Here is a 22,287-nt window from a genome sequence, read left to right on the forward strand (position 1 = left end):
AGAGAGGTTGGTGGATGCCTGGAATGCTCTTCTGGAGGAGGTGGTGAAGACAAAACAGTGAAAGATTTCAAAGGGGCATGGGATAAACACTGTGGATCCCTAAAGGCTAGAGGATGGAAATGAAGAAATTAGTGCATGGGGGTAGCTTGCTGGTGTGGCAGTTACTACGCTTAACCAATAAGACTTCATACTGTTGATGCAACTCTATCATTGCTCTCTGCTTCAATGGCAGAGGGAAATGAGGAAAAGGGGAATTAGATTCAGACAGCAACCAACAAGGACATAGAATTTTGTGGTCTGGGAAAACAAAAAAGCATAGAGGTAGCTTGCTGATGCAACTGTTACTATCCATAATTAATAAGCCTGATACTTTTCGTGCAACTCCAACATTGCTGTCTGCTTCAACAGCAAGAAGTATTGGGAAATTGGACTCAAATAGCAATCAACAGGGGCCCTGACTTTGATGGTCTAGGAAACTGATAAGTAAGGGGTGACTTGTTTGGTGCAGCAGAAACTACCATAAGCTTACTGTGCAGACTGGATGGACCATTGGTCCTTTTCTGCTGTCATTTCTATGTTTCTATGTTTATCACCATTAGAAATGAACCTGTTGTAAACATTGCCTAGTTCCATTCGGATGCCAAAGTCTGAATCAGGCACTTAGCATAAGTTCAAATTAAAGGCCCCCAAGCAACATTAGAATGAGCCCCCAGAGCAGGAGAAACCACCTCGGATGATGCAGAACCTGTTAAAAGTGGGCCTCCTTCTTCTTGAGCTCCCTGCACTGCAGTTTATGCCACTGTCTTTTTTAGTGACATTGCAGAGTGACATGAAGGAAAAATATTCTTGTTTACAGTTGATAAAAAAATCCGTAACAGGATAGACTCACCAATGATGTGGAAAACGAAAGAGGACATGAAAAAAAACTGGAAGAATGGTTAAAAGTTTGGAAACTGCTTTGTTGCAAAAAAGAGTGAAAGCCTGCTTCTATGAAACACAAACCCATTAGTTACTTATCAATAAGAAAGACAAGAACCGGCAACGGTTCAACAGGGAAGAGACCTAGGAGTGATCTTTTCAGATGACCCGCAAATTGCCAGTAATATAATAAAGCAACAAAGAAAGCTTGGTTACATAAGGAGAGGCACAGGAGTCAACTTTTCAAAACAATTAGGCGTGCTAAACTCAACACAAATTATCCCTCCTTAGACTCAGTGAAAGAGTTTGCTCAATATTGGGGGTGCTCAAACTCCCACTGCATCCCCAGAACTGACATCTATAGGTATCAGCAGGAAAAAGGAGGTCATATTGCTCCTGTATAAGTCGCTAGAGAGACCCCACTTTTAGCGCTGCGTTCAGTCTGGTGTCATACCTTAATAAGGGCATTGAGATGAAAGAAGTAGCTCAGAGAAGGGTTGCTAAAATGATACAGGGTCTGCAACACAGACCTTACAAAGAATGACTTAAGACATTCAAAATGTATTTATTGGAGAAAAGACGGGAAGGGAGATATATCAGAAATATTTAGCAGATTTTCAGTAAAGAACCAAAAAGTGTAATTTTCCACAGAAAATGAAATTGAAGGGCAAGAGGTTATATGATATGAAGTTGGTGGGAGGAAGGCTCAGAGGAAATAGGAGAAAATACTTCTTTAGTGAGAGGGTGACAGATGCCGAGAATAACTTAACAGAGGCGGTGGAAACAAATACTGTGACAGAATTTAAATGTGCTTGGAAGAGGAATAATGGGCAGCAGAAATAATATGGTTGAGCAAAATTATCCATTTGCCATCAGTGTCATGAATAAATATGTGACAAAAGGACAGCATGATGCGTCAGCTCAAAATTAGCATTTTGAGTATGTTGCCCTGTCTGATAGAGATATCAGTAAATCACAAGCAAAACTAGGCCATAAAAACCACATATCAACCAAGGCATCAGGCAAAAGTAGTATCACACAAGTTAGAATTCTAGAAAAGTTGGGGATGCTCATAAAATATATTATTGCCTATATGTGCACAGAATAAATACCCATCTAGGTTTTTAAATCAGAAGTCCTGAAAGGTGTACTTATTTTATTTTTATTTTTTGTATGCACATAAAAACAGAATTAGAAAATATCCAAAAAACACTCAAGTTCATTTATGCATCTCACAGGCATAAATAGATTCAACAACAGGATACATGCTTGGATCAAAGCTGAACAAAATTCCCCAGACTGTGCATGTATAACTGAGTCTTAAGAACATAAGAACATAAAAAATTGCCATGCTGGGTCAGACCAAGGGTCCATCAAGTCCATCATCCTGTTTCCAACAGAGGCCAAACCAGGCCATAAGAACCTGGCAATTACCCAAACACTAAGAAGATCCCATGCTACTGATGCAATTAATAGCAGTGGCTATTCCCTAAGTAAACTTGATTAATAGCCGTTAATGGACTTCTCCTCCAAGAACTTATCCAAACCTTTTTTGAACCCAGCTGCACTAACCACATCCTCTGGCAACAAATTCCAGAGCTTTATTGTGCATTGAGTGAAAAAGAATTTTCTCCGATTAGTCTTAAATGTGCTACTTGCTAACTTCATGGAATGCCCCCTAGTCCTTCTATTATTCAAAAGTGTAAATAATCAAGTCACATCTACTCGTTCAAGACCTCTCATGATCTTAAAGACCTCTATCATATCCCCCCTCAGCCGTCTCTTCTCCAAGCTGAACAGCCCTAATTTCATCAGCCTTTCCTCATAGGGGAGCTGTTCCATCCCCTTTATCATTTTGGTTGCCCTTCTCTGTACATTCTCCATCGCAACTATATCTTTTTTTAGATGTAGCGACCAGAATTGTACACAGTATTCAAGGTGCAGTCTCACCATGGAGCGATATAGAGCCATGATGACATTTTCCGTTTTATTAACCATTCCCTTCCTAATAATTGACTGCTGCAGCACACTGAGCCGACGATTTTAAAGTATTTTCCACTATGATGCCTAGATCTGTTTTCCTGGGTGATAGCTCCTAATATGGAACCTAACATCGTGTAACTACAGCAAGGGTTATTTCCCTATATGCAACACCTTGCACTTGTCCACATTAAATTTCATCTGCCATTTGGATGCCCAATCTTCCAGTCTTGCAAGGTCCTCCTGTAATGTATCACAGTCCGCTTGTGATTTAACTACTCTAACCTCACTCATCACTTTGATAACCTCACTCATCGTATTCCTTTCCAGATCAAGTACAGATCCCTGAGGCACTCCACTGTTTACACTTTTCCACTGAGAAAGCTGACCATTTAATCCTACTCTCTGTTTCCTGTCTTTTAACCAGTTTGTAATCCACGAAAGGACATCGCCTCCTAACCCATGACTTTTTAGTTTTCGTAGAAGCCTCTCATGAGGGACTTTGTCAAACACCTTCTGAAAATCCAAATATACTACATCTACTGGTTCACCTTTATCCACATGTTTATTAACCCCTTCAAAAAAATGAAGCAGATTTGTTAGGTGTTGCGACCATCGCTGCCCGATGTCTCCACTCCGCCCTCACCTCCTTGGCGACTCCCTCTTCCTCAAGTGGAAGGTTGGCTGCCGCGGCGTCATTCTGCCATCTTCCTCTGGCGTCTCCAGAGCGGCTCAATGCTGCAATCCGCCATGTTTCACAAGGGCCTAAGGGCGCACGCGCGGCGTGACCCTAACTGATGTACCAGCAATGGCATGAACCTCAGGGGCGTCCCCCTGAGATGATGTCTGCAGTACCGGATATATAAGGTCTTAGAAATCGCTAACGAATCGAGTTAGCAAAGGAAAGGTTTACTCTACCTAAGCTACTCTGCCTCCTCAGACTTACCAGGGGTACCCGCTCCTCGGGGTCCTCGCTCTCTCTTTGTTTTTCAGGTCACAGTCAGGACCCGGCACTCGCTCATTGAGGGCCCATGTTCCCAGACTGGTTACTGAATGCTTACTCTGCCTGGAAGTCATCGCTGCCTACTACACCAGTAAGTTACTCTCTCTCTCTCAGAGCATTCCCTGGAACCAGGTACTCGCTCCTCGAGGGCCTAACTCATTCCAACACCTGGACTACTTCTAGAGACTATTGTGTGAGTGTTACCATCAAGGTTCTGTCCCTGAACTTTGCATACTCTGCCTACTCACTATATTCAGTTTCTCTACGGCTCAGTTATCCAGGATCACTGTTCCAGTACCTGAGGGACTACAGCCCTGCCGGGCACTTCCAGCTCACTACTGCCACCTCTGGTGGTTCAATATACTGTTTAATAAAAGAATTAGTGTGTGTCTGTCTCCATACTCTGAGCCTGACTGGTGGTCCCTCTAGGGATCTTCCCCCGGGGGCATGGTCATCTGCCACCAGCCCAAGGATCCACCCACATCTACCTCAAACACCAACAGATTGCTAACTCCATGGATCCAGCACAACTCAGTGCTTTGCAGGCCATACCGGGCCTGGCCCAGCGCATTCTGGAGCAGCAAGACACCTTGGAGAAACTTACTTCAGCGTTTCATTAGCTACACACACAGAAGATTCAAGGCATAGCTTCCAACCAAGAAGGTCAGTTACAGGAGGCAACTTTAAAAACTGTTGTACCACTGGCGGCTCCTATCCGCTTTTCCGGTGAAATTCAGAATGCCAGGGGCTTCTTAAACCAGTGCTGCATGCACTTTGCCTTCCAGCCATCTTTATTTCCAACGGCTCTTTCCAAGACGACCTACATCCTTTCATATCTGGATGGTAGGGCCTTGTTTTGGGAATCTACCTTGTGGGAGAACAAGGTCCCCATTTTGCAGGACAGAAGGATTTATGGACTTGGAAACTGGTTTTTCCCTTAATTAAGATGAACAGAATCACATCCTGTAGATGTGAAGGTCCAGGAATATCTGTGAATGGCCACGAAGATCAGTGAAATGCTTTTTAAGGTAGTTAATTAAGCCTCAAAGAATGGACAATGAACTTAGCACCCAGAATGCTAATATTCAACACACTTTCTCTCTTTGAGAAATACCTTGAAAGTGAATATTAATTTTAAACCTATTTTGCCAGATTTTAACTATTTGCTTACAATTTAATGCAACAGTTTGTTATGATCAATGTGGTATAGTTTCTGCAAGCTCATCTGTTTTCTTTAAAGTAATCTCTAAAGGTTTTAATTCAATTTCAGTTTAGCATTAAATTCAGCACCCTTATGAGTGTTTAAAAGAAGTATTATTTTTCTAGTGAACAGAGACCCCCCTCTCTATGGAGTTTTTAACGGTAGCTAAGCGAAGGTGATGGTACATGATAATTATGTTTCATAGGGGGTTACTTTTGTTATATAGTCACCTGAAATTGAATTTAGTCAAATAGTTCAAATGAGAAGGAAGTATTCTCTTTAATTCTCAGAAAGAATGTAATTCTTCTCAGGTGAACTTTCTGATCATGCTTTGTGAAGCATTTCACCCAATAATAACCAGCATGACTATTATAATGAGAGGTCTCCATGAAAATATGTCAGAAATAACATATAACAATTACCATTGATCTAATTGGCAGGTACAAAATCTAATATTAGTGTCAACTGTGAGTGCACAGCTTAAAAAAATGTTTTCTTCTTATGACAAATAAACCATGTTGAAATGTCCAAATAATTCACACAACTGGAAGCACTTTCTAGAATATATCAAAAATCGTAATCCTTCTTGTGTAAATATCCTGTCAATATTTTCACAGTCAATTTTCTCTAGCAGAACAAACCTGCGGTACAAATGTATATGGCCCATATTATTATCTACTTGCTGATTAACTTGTGCTCATTAAAATACTGGAAATAAATATAATAACAGCTTGAAACCTCGTGGCCATAAATGCCATTGCCACTTGATGCTCAGAAAAAAGGTTTTAGACAGGAATCGTGATACAGTGTCTTCATTGAAAGAATAATTTTACAAAAGTGAAATATGACTTTTATACACAGAAGAGAAGAGGTGAAACTCAAACCCACAGAAATCACAAAAATATCATGTTTAGATTAAGGTGAGCTGAATCAGCTATTCCTACTCGGTAGGTGTCTTACGACATGGGTGCAAATATTGAGTTGTTTGAATCCCTATAGCTGTATGAAATGTGACTTAGGCAAAGATTGTGAGAGCCAATTTCTGCTGAAAAAACTGTTGCACTCCAAGCCTGACTAGCTCAGTCGGTAGAGCATGAGACTCTTAATCTCAGGGTCATGGGTTCAAGCCCCATGTTGGGCGAATGGGTATTCACTTTTTCTATTTCAGTAATTCATTAGGAAACCTACAAAAATGTTAGTGAAGCATTGGGTGGTTGGCAGGTTCTTATGGCCTGAATTGGCAACTGTTGGAAACAGGATGCTGTTCTTGATGTATGGCTGGTCTGACCCAGTATGGCATGTCCTTATGGGTATCTCCTTTTCTGAACATTTAAGCAACTTAAGGTGCCAGAAAAAAAAATACTATCAGTTTCCAACCTGCAGAGCAGAAATGACAACTTCATATGCTTCTCAGAAAAAAGGAATCCATGTTCAAAATCACAAATATTCTCCCAAGGGGAACCACTTTCTAGAAATTAGCAAGGAATTGTACTTCTTCCTGGGTGAACATGCTGTCGCTGTTTCCTCAATCAATTCGCGATAGCAGAGCAAATCTGCAATACATAATATATGGCTTTTACTAGAATCTATTTTGACCGGAAAGCTAGTATGGTGTCTTGAATGAAATACTGTGTATTCCCATGAGAATTCTGACATTTTATTTCAGTCTCTCCATACTGGGCTGCTTTCTATTGATGGACCAATTTACAGAAAAAAAAAAAGATTACAAGATTTTTGTAAACCTTTCCGTGTTATGAAAAAGGCATGAACATCTAATAAAAAGGAGAAGAAAGGAGAAGAAAAATTAAGTCATTTACTGAGAAAGGAAAACAAGGCAGGATGAACTTAGAAGTGAATTTAAAGGAAGCATAAACTGAAATAATGAAAGCAGAAAAATTCAAACATTCAAAGACAAAATCAATGTTCACAAAACTTTCATTCTCAGTGACTTTGAAACAGAGGTGCTTCTACTCAGTATGGAGAATTTCCTCACTCATTGTGTTCCGTAGTTGTCGTGGACGTCCTGGAATCTTCATGCTGCATTATGAGCAAAATGTCCTCAGTACTTGGGAGAAAATATACAGGATCCTCCAAGCAGCTAAAACGGGAATGAAAGAGGATCTTAAAGTAGGACCCACCCATTTCATAATGAATGAAGAGCAAAGGCTTCTTATGGAGAAGCTATGACCCTCTCTTGCAAAGCTCTGTGATACTTTACAGGTTTTTCCCTTAATTAAGATGATCAGAATCACATCCTGTAGATGTGAAGGTCCAGGAATATCTGTGAATGGCCACGAAGATCAGTGAAATGCTTTTTAAGGTAGTTAATTAAGCCTCAAAGAATGGACAATGAACTTAGCACCCAGAATGCTAACATTCAACACACTTTCTCTCTTTGAGAAATACCTTGAAAGTGAATATTAATTTTAAACCTATTTTGCCAGATTTTAACTATTTGCTTACAATTTAATGCAACAGTTTGTTATGATCAATGTGGTATAGTTTCTGCAAGCTCATCTGTTTTCTTTAAAGTAATCTCTAAAGGTTTTAATTCAATTTCAGTTTAGCATTAAATTCAGCACCCTTATGAGTGTTTAAAAGAAGTATTATTTTTCTAGTGAACAGAGACCCCCTCTCTATGGAGTTTTTAACGGTAGCTAAGCGAAGGTGATGATACATGATAACTATGTTTCATAGGGGGTTACTTTTGTTATATAGTCACCTGAAAATGAATTTAGTCAAATAGTTCAAATGAGAAGGAAGTATTCTCTTTAATTCTCAGAAAGAATGTAATTCTTCTCAGGTGAACTTTCTGATCATGCTTTGTGAAGCATTTCACCCAATAATAACCAGCATGACTATTATAATGAGAGGTCTCCATGAAAATATGTCAGAAATAACATATAACAATTACCATTGATCTAATTGGCAGGTACAAAATCTAATATTAGTGTCAACTGTGAGTGCACAGCTTAAAATAATGTTTTATTCTTATGACAATTAAACCATGTTGAAATGTCCAAATAATTCACACAACTGGAAGCACTTTCTAGAATATATCAAAAATCGTAATCCTTCTTGTGTAAATATCCTGTCAATATTTTCACAGTCAATTTTCTCTAGCAGAACAAACCTGCGGTACAAATGTATATGGCCCATATTATTATCTACTTGCTGATTAACTTGTGCTCATTAAAATACTGGAAATAAATATAATAACAGCTTGAAACCTCGTGGCCATAAATGCCATTGCCACTTGATGCTCAGAAAAAAGGTTTTAGACAGGAATCGTAATACAGTGTCTTCATTGAAAGAATAATTTTACAAAAGTGAAATATGACTTTTATACACATAAGAGAAGAGGTGAAACTCAAACCCACAGAAATCACAAAAATATCATGTTTAGATTAAGGTGAGCTGAATCAGCTATTCCTACTCGGTAGGTGTCCTACGACATGGGTGCAAATATTGAGTTGTTTGAATCCCTATAGCTGTATGAAATGTGCCTTAGGCAAAGATTGTGAGAGCCAATTTCTGCTGAAAAAACTGGTATTCTCCAAGCCTGACTAGCTCAGTCGGTAGAGCGTGAGACTCTAAATCTCAGGGTCATGGGTTCAAGCCCCATGTTGGGCGAATGGGTATTCACTTTTTCTATTTCAGTAATTCATTAGGAAACCTACAAAAATGTTAGTGAAGCATTGGGTGGTTGGCAGGTTCTACTGGCCTGAATTGGCAACTGTTGGAAACAGGATGCTGTTCTTGATGTATGGCTGGTCTGACCCAGTATGACATGTCCTTATGGGTATCTCCTTTTCTGAACATTTAAGCAACTTAAGGTGCCAGAAAAAAAAATACTATCAGTTTCCAACCTGCAGAGCAGAAATGACAACTTCATATGCTTCTCAGAAAAAAGGAATCCATGTTCAAAATCACAAATATTCTCCCAAGGGGAACCACTTTCTAGAAATTAGCAAGGAATTGTACTTCTTCCTGGGTGAACATGCTGTCGCTGTTTCCTCAATCAATTCGCGATAGCAGAGCAAATCTGCAATACATAATATATGGCTTTTACTAGAATCTATTTTGACCGGAAAGCTAGTATGGTGTCTTGAATGAAATACTGTGTATTCCCATGAGAATTCTGACATTTTATTTCAGTCTCTCCATACTGGGCTGCTTTCTATTGATGGACCAATTTACAGAAAAAAAAAAGATTACAAGATTTTTGTAAACCTTTCCGTGTTATGAAAAAGGCATGAACATCTAATAAAAAGGAGAAGAAAGGAGAAGAAAAATTAAGTCATTTACTGAGAAAGGAAAACAAGGCAGGATGAACTTAGAAGTGAATTTACAAGGAAGCATAAACTGAAATAATGAAAGCAGAAAAATTCAAACATTCAAAGAAAAAATCAATGTTCACAAAACTTTCATTCTCAGTGACTTTGAATCAGAGGTGCTTCTACTCAGTATGGAGAATTTCCTCACTCATTGTGTTCCGTAGTTGTCGTGGACGTCCTGGAATCTTCATGCTGCATTATGAGCAAAATGTCCTCAGTACTTGGGAGAAAATATACAGGATCCTCCAAGCAGCTAAAACGGGAATGAAAGAGGATCTTAAAGTAGGACCCACCCATTTCATAATGAATGAAGAGCAAAGGCTTCTTATGGAGAAGCTTTGACCCTCTCTTGCAAAGCTCTGTGATACTTTACAGGTTTTTCCCTTAATTAAGATGATCAGAATCACATCCTGTAGATGTGAAGGTCCAGGAATATCTGTGAATGGCCACGAAGATCAGTGAAATGCTTTTTAAGGTAGTTAATTAAGCCTCAAAGAATGGACAATGAACTTAGCACCCAGAATGCTAATATTCAACACTCTTTCTCTCTTTGAGAAATACCTTGAAAGTGAATATTAATTTTAAAACTATTTTGCCAGATTTTAACTATTTGCTTACAATTTAATGCAACAGTTTGTTATGATCAATGTGGTATAGTTTCTGCAAGCTCATCTGTTTTCTTTAAAGTAATCTCTAAAGGTTTTAATTCAATTTCAGTTTAGCATTAAATTCAGCACCCTTATGAGTGTTTAAAAGAAGTATTATTTTTCTAGTGAACAGAGACCCCCTCTCTATGGAGTTTTTAACGGTAGCTAAGCGAAGGTGATGATACATGATAACTATGTTTCATAGGGGGTTACTTTTGTTATATAGTCACCTGAAATGAATTTAGTCAAATAGTTCAAATGAGAAGGAAGTATTCTCTTTAATTCTCAGAAAGAATGTAATTCTTCTCAGGTGAACTTTCTGATCATGCTTTGTGAAGCATTTCACCCAATAATAACCAGCATGACTATTATAATGAGAGGTCTCCATGAAAATATGTCAGAAATAACATATAACAATTACCATTGATCTAATTGGCAGGTACAAAATCTAATATTAGTGTCAACTGTGAGTGCACAGCTTAAAAAAATGTTTTATTCTTATGACAATTAAACCATGTTGAAATGTCCAAATAATTCACACAACTGGAAGCACTTTCTAGAATATATCAAAAATCGTAATCCTTCTTGTGTAAATATCCTGTCAATATTTTCACAGTCAATTTTCTCTAGCAGAACAAACCTGCGGTACAAATGTATATGGCCCATATTATTATCTACTTGCTGATTAACTTGTGCTCATTAAAATACTGGAAATAAATATAATAACAGCTTGAAACCTCGTGGCCATAAATGCCATTGCCACTTGATGCTCAGAAAAAAGGTTTTAGACAGGAATCGTAATACAGTGTCTTCATTGAAAGAATAATTTTACAAAAGTGAAATATGACTTTTATACACATAAGAGAAGAGGTGAAACTCAAACCCACAGAAATCACAAAAATATCATGTTTAGATTAAGGTGAGCTGAATCAGCTATTCCTACTCGGTAGGTGTCCTACGACATGGGTGCAAATATTGAGTTGTTTGAATCCCTATAGCTGTATGAAATGTGACTTAGGCAAAGATTGTGAGAGCCAATTTCTGCTGAAAAAACTGTTATTCTCCAAGCCTGACTAGCTCAGTCGGTAGAGTATGAGACTCTAAATCTCAGGGTCATGGGTTCAAGCCCCATTTTGGGCGAATGGGTATTCACTTTTTCTATTTCAGTAATTCATTAGGAAACCTACAAAAATGTTAGTGAAGCATTGGGAGGTTGGCAGGTTCTTATGGCCTGAATTGGCAACTGTTGGAAACAGGATGCTGTTCTTGATGTATGGCTGGTCTGACCCAGTATGGCATGTCCTTATGGGTATCTCCTTTTCTGAACATTTAAGCAACTTAAGGTGCCAGAAAAAAATATACTATCAGTTTCCAACCTGCAGAGCAGAAATGACAACTTCATATGCTTCTCAGAAAAAAGGAATCCATGTTCAAAATCACAAATATTCTCCCAAGGGGAACCACTTTCTAGAAATTAGCAAGGAATTGTACTTCTTCCTGGGTGAACATGCTGTCGCTGTTTCCTCAATCAATTCGCGATAGCAGAGCAAATCTGCAATACATAATATATGGCTTTTACTAGAATCTATTTTGACCGGAAAGCTAGTATGGTGTCTTGAATGAAATACTGTGTATTCCCATGAGAATTCTGACATTTTATTTCATTCTCTCCATACTGGGCTGCTTTCTATTGATGGACCAATTTACAGAAAAAAAAAAGATTACAAGATTTTTGTAAACCTTTACGTGTTATGAAAAAGGCATGAACATCTAATAAAAATGAGAAGAAAGGAGAAGAAAAATTAAGTCATATACTGAGAAAGGAAAACAAGGCAGGATGAACTTAGAAGTGAATTTACAAGGAAGCATAAACTGAAATAATGAAAGCAGAAAAATTCAAACATTCAAAGAAAAATTCAATGTTCACAAAACTTTCATTCTCAGTGACTTTGAATCAGAGGTGCTTCTACTCAGTATGGAGAATTTCCTCACTCATTGTGTTCCGTAGTTGTCGTGGACGTCCTGGAATCTTCATGCTGCATTATGAGCAAAATGTCCTCAGTACTTGGGAGAAAATATACAGGATCCTCCAAGCAGCTAAAACGGGAATGAAAGAGGATCTTAAAGTAGGACCCACCCATTTCATAATGAATGAAGAGCAAAGGCTTCTTATGGAGAAGCTTTGACCCTCTCTTGCAAAGCTCTGTGATACTTTACAGGTTTTTCCCTTAATTAAGATGATCAGAATCACATCCTGTAGATGTGAAGGTCCAGGAATATCTGTGAATGGCCACGAAGATCAGTGAAATGCTTTTTAAGGTAGTTAATTAAGCCTCAAAGAATGGACAATGAACTTAGCACCCAGAATGCTAATATTCAACACACTTTCTCTCTTTGAGAAATACCTTGAAAGTGAATATTAATTTTAAACCTATTTTGCCAGATTTTAACCATTTGCTTACAATTTAATGCAACAGTTTGTTATGATCAATGTGGTATAGTTTCTGCAAGCTCATCTGTTTTCTTTAAGGTAATCTCTAAAGGTTTTAATTCAATTTCAGTTTAGCATTAAATTCAGCACCCTTATGAGTGTTTAAAAGAAGTATTATTTTTCTAGTGAACAGAGACCCCCTCTCTATGGAGTTTTTAACGGTAGCTAAGCGAAGGTGATGATACATGATAACTATGTTTCATAGGGGGTTACTTTTGTTATATAGTCACCTGAAATTGAATTTAGTCAAATAGTTCAAATGAGAAGGAAGTATTCTCTTTAATTCTCAGAAAGAATGTAATTCTTCTCAGGTGAACTTTCTGATCATGCTTTGTGAAGCATTTCACCCAATAATAACCAGCATGACTATTATAATGAGAGGTCTCCATGAAAATATGTCAGAAATAACATAACAATTACCATTGATCTAATTGGCAGGTACAAAATCTAATATTAGTGTCAACTGTGAGTGCACAGCTTAAAATAATGTTTTATTCTTATGACAATTAAACCATGTTGAAATGTCCAAATAATTCACACAACTGGAAGCACTTTCTAGAATATATAAAAAATAGTAATCCTTCTTGTGTAAATATCCTGTCAATATTTTCACAGTCAATTTTCTCTAGCAGAACAAACCTGCGGTACAAATGTATATGGCCCATATTATTATCTACTTGCTGATTAACTTGTGCTCATTAAAATACTGGAAATAAATATAATAACAGCTTGAAACCTCATGGCCATAAATGCCATTGCCACTTGATGCTCAGAAAAAAGGTTTTAGACAGGAATCGTAATACAGTGTCTTCATTGAAAGAATAATTTTACAAAAGTGAAATATGACTTTTATACACATAAGAGAAGAGGTGAAACTCAAACCCACAGAAATCACAAAAATATCATGTTTAGATATCATGTTTGCCAAAGAGGTAAAGAGTGGTAACAAAACATTTTTCAGATACATCAGTGAAAAGAGAAAAGTTCAAAGTGGTATAGTGAAATTGAAAGGTGGAAAGGATCAATGTGTGGAGAGAGACGAAGAAATGGCAGAAATATTAAATGAATACTTCAGTTCTGTGTTCACTAAAGAGGACCCTGGAGAAGGACCAACACTAGTTAACAAGAAACTGGAGGGGAATGGAGTAGATGTAACTCCATTCACAGTAGAAAATGTATGGGAAGAGCTGGTGAAACTGAAAGTGGACAAAGCCATGGGGCCTGATGAAGTTCATCCCAGAATACTGAGGGAGCTCAGAGATGTGCTGGCGGGTCCGCTGTGTGACCTATTCAATAGATCCCTAGAAACGGGAGTGGTGCCGAATGATTGGAGGAGAGCGGTGGTGGTCCCGCTTCACAAGAGTGGGAACAGAGAAGAGGCTGGTAACTACAGACCGGTTAGCCTCACTTCGGTGGTGGGAAAAGTAATGGAGTCACTGTTGAAAGAGAGAATAGTGAACTATCTACAGTCGGGAGAATTGCTGGACCAGAGGCAGCATGGATTCACCATTGGAAGATCCTGTCAGACAAATCTGATTGACTTTTTTGACTGGGTAACCAAGGAATTGGATCGAGGAAGAGCACTCGATGTCATCTACTTGGATTTCAGCAAAGCTTTTGACACTGTCCCGCACAGGAGACTGGTGAATAAAATGAAAAGCTTAGGAGTGAGTGCCGAGGTGGTGGCCTGGATTGCAAACTGGTTGACGGACAGAAGACAATGTGTGATGGTAAATGGAACTCTCTCTGAAGAGAGAGCGGTTTTAAGCGGTGTACCGCAGGGATCGGTGTTGGGACCGGTCCTTTTCAATATCTTTGTGAGCGACATTGCGGAAGGGATAGAAGGTAAGGTATGTCTTTTTGCGGATGACACTAAGATCTGCAACAGAGTGGACTCGCCGGAAGGAGTGGAGAGAATGAGACGGGATTTAAGGAAGATGGAAGAGTGGTCGAAGACATGGCAGCTGACATTCAATGCCAAGAAGTGCAAAGTCATGCATATGGGGAATGGAAATCCGAATGAACTGTATTCAATGGGGGGAGAAAGGCTGATGTGCACGGAGCAGGAGAGAGACCTTGGGGTGATGGTGTCTAATGATCTGAAGTCGGCGAAACAATGTGACAAGGCGATAGCTAAAGCCAGAAGAATGCTGGGCTGCATAGAGAGAGGAATATTGAGTAAGAAAAGGGAAGTGATTATCCCCTTGTACAGGTCCTTGGTGAGACCTCACCTGGAGTATTGTGTTCAGTTCTGGAGACCGTATCTCCGAAGAGACAGAGACAAGATGGAGGCGGTCCAGAGAAGGGTGACCAAAAAGGTGGAAGGTCTTCATCAAATGACTTATGAGGAGAGATTGAAGAATCTAAATATGTACACCCTGGAGGAAAGGAGGAGCAGAGGTGATATGATACAGACTTTCAGATACTTGAAAGGTTTTAATGATCCAAAGACAACGACAAACCTTTTCCATAGGAAAAAAATCAGCAGAACCAGGGGTCACGATTTGAAGCTCCAGGGAGGAAGATTCAGAACCAATGTCAGGAAGTATTTCTTCACGGAGAGGGTGGTGGATGCCTGGAATGCCCTTCCAGAGGAAGTGGTGAAGACCAGAACTGTGAAGGACTTCAAAGGGGCGTGGGATAAACACTGTGGATCCATAAAATCAAGAGGCCGTCAATAAAGAGTGGGTGGCTAGCCAGAATGACGGCTACTGCCTGGAGACAATACCCTTATTCAATAAACATACACATGGTTACTGTGACTCCAACATCGCTCTAAGCTACAACAGCAAGAGGAAATGTGGAAAAAAGGATTTGCACTCACAAAGTGGGGAGTAGCTGGCTTGTTACGGCGGTTACTACCCCAAACCAAATAAGCCTGATACTTCACTTTCAATGCATATCCAGCATAGCTCTCTGCTTCAACAGCAGGGGAGAAGAAAAACTGATACTTCACGCATATCCAGCATAGCTCCCTGCTTCAACGGCAGGGGAGAAGAAAACCTGATACTTCACGCATATCCAGCATAGCTCTCTGCTTCAACGGCAGGGGAGAAGAAAAACTGATACTTCACGCATATCCAGCATAGCTCTCTGCTTCAACGGCAGGGGAGAAGAAAAACTGATACTTCACGCATATCCAGCATAGCTCTCTGCTTCAACGGCAGGGGAGAAGAAAAACTGATACTTCACGCATATCCAGCATAGCTCTCTGCTTCAACGGCAGGGGAGAAGAAAAACTGATACTTCACGCATATCCAGCATAGCTCTCTGCTTCAACGGCAGGGGAGAAGAAAAAAGGATTCGCACTCACAAAGCGGGGAGTAGCTGGCTTGTTACGGCGGTTACTACCCCAAACCAAATAAGCCTGATACTTCACTTTCAATGCATATCCTGCTTCAACGGCAGGGGAGAAGAAAAACTGATACTTCACGCATATCCAGCATAGATCTCTGCTTCAACGGCAGGGGAGAAGAAAAACTGATACTTCACGCATATCCAGCATAGCTCTCTGCTTCAACAGCAGGGGAGAAGAAAAAAGGATTCGCACTCACAAAGCGGGGAGTAGCTGGCTTGTTACGGCGGTTACTACCCCAAACCAAATAAGCCTGATACTTCACTTTCAATGCATATCCTGCTTCAACGGCAGGGGAGAAGAAAAACTGATACTTCACGCATATCCAGCATAGCTCTCTGCTTCAACGGCAGGGGAGAAGAAAAACTGATACTTCACGCATATCCAGCATAGCTCTCTGCTTCAACGGCAGGGGAGAAGAAAAACTGATACTTCACGCATATCCAGCATAGCTCTCTGCTTCAACGGCAGGGGAGAAGAAAAACTGATACTACAAGCATATCCAGCATAGCTCCCTGCTTCAACAGCAGGGGAGAAGAAAAACAACCAATAAGGGCTGAACAACACAGTCTGGGTAAAACAAATAAGCATGGCTGTAGCTTGCTTATTGCGGCGGTTACTTCCCCTACTACCCATAACTAATCAAGCTTGATATTTCACTTGGTTGCAGCTCCATCACTGCTCTCTACATTAATGGTGGGGGTGGAAGAGAAATAGAACCAAAGAGCTAAGAGAAACAGATAAGTATGAGAAAAAAATGTGAAGCTTGCTCGGCAGACTGGATGGGCCGTTTGGTCTTCTTCTGCCGTCATTTCTATGTTTCTATATGTTTCTATGTTTCTATAGATTAAGGTGAGCTGAATCAGCTATTCCTACTCGGTAGGTGTCCTACGACATGGGTGCAAATATTGAGTTGTTTGAATCCCCTAGCTGTATGAAATGTGACTTAGGCAACGATTGTGAGAGCCAATTTCTGCTGAAAAAACAGTTGTTCTCCAAGCCTGACTAGCTCAGTCGGTAGAGCATGAGACTCTTAATCTCAGGGTCATGGGTTCAAGCCCCATGTTGGGCGAATGGGTATTCACTTTTTCTATTTCAGTAATTCATTAGGAAACCTACAAAAATGTTAGTGAAGCAATTGGGTGGTTGGCAGGTTCTTATGGCCTGAATTGGCAACTGTTGGAAACAGGATGCTGTTCTTGATGTATGGCTGGTCTGACCCAGTATGGCATGTCCTTATGGGTATCTCCTTTTCTGAACATTTAAGCAACTTAAGTTGCCAGAAAAAAATATACTATCAGTTTCCAACCTGCAGAGCAGAAATGACAACTTCATATGCTTCTCAGAAAAAAGGAATCCATGTTCAAAATCACAAATATTCTCCCAAGGGGAACCACTTTCTAGAAATTAGCAAGGAATTGTACTTCTTCCTGGGTGAACATGCTGTCGCTGTTTCCTCAATCAATTCGCGATAGCAGAGCAAATCTGCAATACATAATATATGGCTTTTACTAGAATCTATTTTGACCGGAAAGCTAGTATGGTGTCTTGAATGAAATACTGTGTATTCCCATGAGAATTCTGACATTTTATTTCATTCTCTCCATACTGGGCTGTTTTCTATTGATGGACCAATTTACAGAAAAAAAAAAGATTACAAGATGTTTGTAAACCTTTCCGTGTTATGAAAAAGGCATGAACATCTAATAAAAATGAGAAGAAAGGAGAAGAAAAATTAAGTCATATACTGAGAAAGGAAAACAAGGCAGGATGAACTTAGAAGAGAATTTACAAGGAAGCATAAACTGAAATAATGAAAGCAGAAAAATTCAAACATTCAAAGAAAAAATCAATGTTCACAAAACTTTCATTCTCAGTGACTTTGAATCAGAGGTGCTTCTACTCAGTATGGAGAATTTCCTCACTCATTGTGTTCCGTAGTTGTCGTGGACGTCCTGGAATCTTCATGCTGCATTATGAGCAAAATGTCCTCAGTACTTGGGAGAAAATATACAGGATCCTCCAAGCAGCTAAAACGGGAATGAAAGAGGATCTTAAAGTAGGACCCACCCATTTCATAATGAATGAAGAGCAAAGGCTTCTTATGGAGAAGCTTTGACCCTCTCTTTCAAAGCTCTGTGATACTTTCCAGGTTTTTCCCTTAATTAAGATGATCAGAATCACATCCTGTAGATGTGAAGGTCCAGGAATATCTGTGAATGGCCACGAAGATCAGTGAAATGCTTTTTAAGGTAGTTAATTAAGCCTCAAAGAATGGACAATGAACTTAGCACCCAGAATGCTAATATTCAACACTCTTTCTCTCTTTGAGAAATACCTTGAAAGTGAATATTAATTTTAAACCTATTTTGCCAGATTTTAACTATTTGCTTACCATTTAATGCAACAGTTTGTTATGATCAATGTGGTATAGTTTCTGCAAGCTCATCTGTTTTCTTTAAAGTAATCTCTAAAGGTTTTAATTCAATTTCAGTTTAGCATTAAATTCAGCACCCTTATGAGTGTTTAAAAGAAGTATTATTTTTCTAGTGAACAGAGACCCCCTCTCTATGGAGTTTTTAACGGTAGCTAAGCGAAGGTGATGATACATGATAACTATGTTTCATAGGGGGTTACTTTTGTTATATAGTCACCTGAAATTGAATTTAGTCAAATAGTTCAAATGAGAAGGAATTATTCTCTTTAATTCTCAGAAAGAATGTAATTCTTCTCAGGTGAACTTTCTGATCATGCTTTGTGAAGCATTTCACCCAATAATAACCAGCATGACTATTATAATGAGAGGTCTCCATGAAAATATGTCAGAAATAACATATAACAATTACCATTGATCTAATTGGCAGGTACAAAATCTAATATTAGTGTCAACTGTGAGTGCACAGCTTAAAAAAATGTTTTATTCTTATGACAATTAAACCATGTTGAAATGTCCAAATAATTCACACAACTGGAAGCACTTTCTAGAATATATCAAAAATCGTAATCCTTCTTGTGTAAATATCCTGTCAATATTTTCACAGTCAATTTTCTCTAGCAGAACAAACCTGCGGTACAAATGTATATGGCCCATATTATTATCTACTTGCTGATTAACTTGTGCTCATTAAAATACTGGAAATAAATATAATAACAGCTTGAAACCTCGTGGCCATAAATGCCATTGCCACTTGATACTCAGAAAAAAGGTTTTAGACAGGAATCGTAATACAGTGTCTTCATTGAAAGAATAATTTTACAAAAGTGAAATATGACTTTTATACACATAAGAGAAGAGGTGAAACTCAAACCCACAGAAATCACAAAAATATCATGTTTAGATTAAGGTGAGCTGAATCAGCTATTCCTACTCGGTAGGTGTCCTACGACATGGGTGCAAATATTGAGTTGTTTGAATCCCTATAGCTGTATGAATTGTGACTTAGGCAAAGATTGTGAGAGCCAATTTCTGCTGAAAAAACTGTTGTTCTCCAAGCCTGACTAGCTCAGTCGGTAGAGCATGAGACTCTTAATCTCAGGGTCATGGGTTCAAGCCCCATGTTGGGCGAATGGGTATTCACTTTTTCTATTTCAGTAATTCATTAGGAAACCTACAAAAATGTTAGTGAAGCATTGGGTGGTTGGCAGGTTCTTATGGCCTGAATTGGCAACTGTTGGAAACAGGATGCTGTTCTTGATGTATGGCTGGTCTGACCCAGTATGGCATGTCCTTATGGGTATCTCCTTTTCTGAACATTTAAGCAACTTAAGGTGCCAGAAAAAAATATACTATCAGTTTCCAACCTGCAGAGCAGAAATGACAACTTCATATGCTTCTCAGAAAAAAGGAATCCATGTTCAAAATCACAAATATTCTCCCAAGGGGAACCACTTTCTAGAAATTAGCAAGGAATTGTACTTCTTCCTGGGTGAACATGCTGTCACTGTTTCCTCAATCAATTCGCGATAGCAGAGCAAATCTGCAATACATAATATATGGCTTTTACTAGAATCTATTTTGACCGGAAAGCTAGTATGGTGTCTTGAATGAAATACTGTGTATTCCCATGAGAATTCTGACATTTTATTTCAGTCTCTCCATACTGGGCTGCTTTCTATTGATGGACCAATTTACAGAAAAAAAAAGATTACAAGATTTTTGTAAACCTTTCCGTGTTATGAAAAAGGCATGAACATCTAATAAAAATGAGAAGAAAGGAGAAGAAAAATTAAGTCATATACTGAGAAAGGAAAACAAGGCAGGATGAACTTAGAAGTGAATTTACAAGGAAGCATAAACTGAAATAATGAAAGCAGAAAAATTCAAACATTCAAAGAAAAATTCAATGTTCACAAAACTTTCATTCTCAGTGACTTTGAATCAGAGGTGCTTCTACTCAGTATGGAGAATTTCCTCACTCATTGTGTTCCGTAGTTGTCGTGGACGTCCTGGAATCTTCATGCTGCATTATGAGTAAAATGTCCTCAGTACTTGGGAGAAAATATACAGGATCCTCCAAGCAGCTAAAACGGGAATGAAAGAGGATCTTAAAGTAGGACCCACCCATTTCATAATGAATGAAGAGCAAAGGCTTCTTATGGAGAAGCTTTGACCCTCTCTTGCAAAGCTCTGTGATACTTTACAGGTTTTTCCCTTAATTAAGATGATCAGAATCACATCCTGTAGATGTGAAGGTCCAGGAATATCTGTGAATGGCCATGAAGATCAGTGAAATGCTTTTTAAGGTAGTTAATTAAGCCTCAAAGAATGGACAATGAACTTAGCACCCAGAATGCTAATATTCAACACACTTTCTCTCTTTGAGAAATACCTTGAAAGTGAATATTAATTTTAAACCTATTTTGCCAGATTTTAACCATTTGCTTACAATTTAATGCAACAGTTTGTTATGATCAATGTGGTATAGTTTCTGCAAGCTCATCTGTTTTCTTTAAAGTAATCTCTAAAGGTTTTAATTCAATTTCAGTTTAGCATTAAATTCAGCACCCTTATGAGTGTTTAAAAGAAGTATTATTTTTCTAGTGAACAGAGACCCCCTCTCTATGGAGTTTTTAACGGTAGCTAAGCGAAGGTGATGATACATGATAACTATGTTTCATAGGGGGTTACTTTTGTTATATAGTCACCTGAAATTGAATTTAGTCAAATAGTTCAAATGAGAAGGAAGTATTCTCTTTAATTCTCAGAAAGAATGTAATTCTTCTCAGGTGAACTTTCTGATCATGCTTTGTGAAGCATTTCACCCAATAATAACCAGCATGACTATTATAATGAGAGGTCTCCATGAAAATATGTCAGAAATAACATATAACAATTACCATTGATCTAATTGGCAGGTACAAAATCTAATATTAGTGTCAACTGTGAGTGCACAGCTTAAAAAAATGTTTTATTCTTATGACAATTAAACCATGTTGAAATGTCCAAATAATTCACACAACTGGAAGCACTTTCTAGAATATATCAAAAATCGTAATCCTTCTTGTGTAAATATCCTGTCAATATTTTCACAGTCAATTTTCTCTAGCAGAACAAACCTGCGGTACAAATGTATATGGCCCATATTATTATCTACTTGCTGATTAACTTGTGCTCATTAAAATACTGGAAATAAATATAATAACAGCTTGAAACCTCGTGGCCATAAATGCCATTGCCACTTGATGCTCAGAAAAAAGGTTTTAGACAGGAATCGTAATACAGTGTCTTCATTGAAAGAATAATTTTACAAAAGTGAAATATGACTTTTATACACATAAGAGAAGAGGTGAAACTCAAACCCAGAGAAATCACAAAAATATCATGTTTAGATTAAGGTGAGCTGAATCAGCTATTCCTACTCGGTAGGTGTCCTACGACATGGGTGCAAATATTGAGTTGTTTGAATCCCTATAGCTGTATGAATGTGACTTAGGCAAAGATTGTGAGAGCCAATTTCTGCTGAAAAAACTGTTGTTCTCCAAGCCTGACTAGCTCAGTCGGTAGAGCATGAGACTCTTAATCTCAGGGTCATGGGTTCAAGCCCCATGTTGGGCGAATGGGTATTCACTTTTTCTATTTCAGTAATTCATTAGGAAACCTACAAAAATGTTAGTGAAGCATTGGGTGGTTGGCAGGTTCTTATGGCCTGAATTGGCAACTGTTGGAAACAGGATGCTGTTCTTGATGTATGGCTGGTCTGACCCAGTATGGCATGTCCTTATGGGTATCTCCTTTTCTGAACATTAAGCAACTTAAGGTGCCAGAAAAATATACTATCAGTTTCCAACCTTGCAGAGGCAGAAATGACAACTTCATATGCTTCTCAGAAAAAGGAATCCATGTTCAAAATCACAA

At 38.7% G+C, this 22,287-nt stretch overlaps 4 non-coding genes across 4 annotated transcripts; all 4 read left to right on the forward strand.

Moving 5' to 3' along the window:
• Positions 1-6,170: 6,170 nt before the first annotated feature.
• Positions 6,171-6,243, forward strand: TRNAK-CUU. Its single transcript has one exon. It is a non-coding gene; the product is annotated as a tRNA-Lys (tRNA).
• Positions 6,244-16,931: 10,688 nt separating this feature from the next.
• On the forward strand, positions 16,932-17,004 carry TRNAK-CUU. Its single transcript has one exon. It is a non-coding gene; the product is annotated as a tRNA-Lys (tRNA).
• Positions 17,005-19,424: 2,420 nt separating this feature from the next.
• On the forward strand, positions 19,425-19,497 carry TRNAK-CUU. Its single transcript has one exon. It is a non-coding gene; the product is annotated as a tRNA-Lys (tRNA).
• Positions 19,498-21,914: 2,417 nt separating this feature from the next.
• Positions 21,915-21,987, forward strand: TRNAK-CUU. The gene has a single exon. It is a non-coding gene; the product is annotated as a tRNA-Lys (tRNA).
• Positions 21,988-22,287: the final 300 nt, after the last annotated feature.

This window comes from Rhinatrema bivittatum, chromosome 1, assembly GCF_901001135.1.
Source record: "Rhinatrema bivittatum chromosome 1, aRhiBiv1.1, whole genome shotgun sequence".
Classification (NCBI taxonomy): Eukaryota; Metazoa; Chordata; class Amphibia; order Gymnophiona; family Rhinatrematidae; genus Rhinatrema; species Rhinatrema bivittatum.